The sequence below is a fragment of the Corylus avellana genome, chromosome ca4, assembly GCF_901000735.1.
Source record: "Corylus avellana chromosome ca4, CavTom2PMs-1.0".
In the NCBI taxonomy this organism is placed as follows: Eukaryota; Viridiplantae; Streptophyta; class Magnoliopsida; order Fagales; family Betulaceae; genus Corylus; species Corylus avellana.
In genome coordinates this window covers 35,218,735-35,220,838 of record NC_081544.1, presented here as the reverse complement: position 1 = coordinate 35,220,838, position 2,104 = coordinate 35,218,735, and positions in this window count along the sequence as shown.

Below are 2,104 nucleotides of genomic sequence, written 5' to 3'. Positions count from 1 at the left end.
ATGCAATGGGAGGTTTGGATGAAGCTACTCCGTTGTTTAGGAATGACGTCCTTCCAATGGGAATGAAGGAGATGTTTATCAATGATCTGGGTATGTTCCATGTGATTGTGAAACCACTCCCACAATCACTCCCAACCGGAGGTGGTTCTACTGGTGCTATTACTGGTGTGAAACTTTTAACAGCTACGAACACTATTGACAGTAACAGTGCAACGATACAATATTGGGCAAACGGTATGTGTGTTTACTCTTTTTTTTTTTTTTTTGTTGAATCTTTGATGAATCTGGTTTCCACATAAATTGTACTCACTAACATAAATCTGGTTTTGTGTTAGTTGTGACGGAGCATATGGATAAGCGTAATCTAAAATGTTACTTCGTTGAGGTGTGGGACGGGAACATGTTGCTCCTACAATTTGAAAGTAAGTTGTCTCTTTTAACATAATAACATTTTGACATTTTGACCCCGTTTCAATTATATTTGCTTTCAAATGTATATATGCATTAACATTTTTACCATTTTCAATTCAGTGCCAGTAAGAACTCTTAAGGCCAATTGCGTTAGTAGTTGTGCAGACTCAGAAGAAAAGTAAGTATCTAGAATCTTTAAACTAGTAAATTCTATTCAACAAGCTATAATTTAATAGATAAAAAAAATTTGACACTCAGATTAGTTGAGCTACTACATGACTTTGAATTGTTGAATCCACCGACGCCCTGGTTGCCGAAGTGCAAGGTATGTATCTTGAGACATTTTTGTGTTAGTCAATTACATTCTTTATATATATTAAAAAAAAAATGTTTAATGAGTCAATAGAATAGATGAAATTATTTATATTCATTAATTCTATCAATATCAGGGATTAACTGCGAGATTGACTTTACAATTTTATGACCCCTCCAAAGTAAGTAATGCAACTCTTCAGATTTAATTTGAGTTAATTTTTTCTATTTGAAATATATAATTGAGTGTGGTATCAACACAGGTGGATTCCAAATTGATTCTTCGGCCAAAAGACAAAATTGGTCTGCCTGCAGATTATATGCATTTGGGGCCACTCGACTATAAGTATGCGGCATTCTCCCCTAAGGTAATAGGGTTTGACATCAATTTTTATTTTTTTAATATATAAAGTAAAATAGGATTTTGATTGTATTTTGTTTGTTGTACTTAGATTTTAGCCAGAAAAGTAAATCATTATCCATCACTCGAGAGGCTGTTGGAGTCGTACACAAAAGGTAACAATTCTTACAAAAATATATTTTGATGTGTATTTACTTATTAATCTCTATGTTTAAGGATTTAATGAAATTCAATTTACTTTTTCAGCAATAGAGAACATACGAGAAGAAAACTTTTTGGAGGAGAGTGAACAAGCAACTTTGGTTTGGCAGGTAGGTTGTCCTCCTTGATTGTTGTTTTGATTTATTTATAATACATTTTTTGAAATTTAAAAGTTTTTAAACTGAATGTTGATTATGGGAATTATGCAGGTTGAAGGTGAGCTTTATCAACAAATATAGGAGAAGGAGAGGGATGCGAAGAAGGTGTAAGAGCCTCGGAGAGAACCTTGTGTTTACTTTTTTTGAGCAATCGTGCAAGCCATCTAATCTCATATGTTGTCATCTTATCTCTATTGGATTAGTAAGAGAATATGAAAAACTATGAACAAATTATTAACACTAACTATTTCTTTTTTTTCTAATGTTCAAAATTATATGAGCCTCGGAGAGAACCTTGTGTTTATCTTAACCCACAAAATTTGGGAAGGCTCCAAGCACAACTAATAAACTCCATATCCTATTTTCAAGCGTCCCATCTTAGGTAAATTCCCCTAATCAAATCATTCAACCTGAATCCATGTCTTAAAAAAAATTTCTCGATAACCCCAAATACAATTAGGCTCTCAGCCACAACTTATCTTAAAATCAATCATTTGCTAAACATAAACATTTTCTTATAACTAGAATTTATGTCTTTCGAGATGACTAAGCCTTGTTCTTAAAGAAGTTGATCAAACCTCAAGAACTCCTGAATTACCTAGGGCTGAAATTCCTATAAATGTTGCCCAATAGAAATCTTCCTAACCTTCACTAACAACCC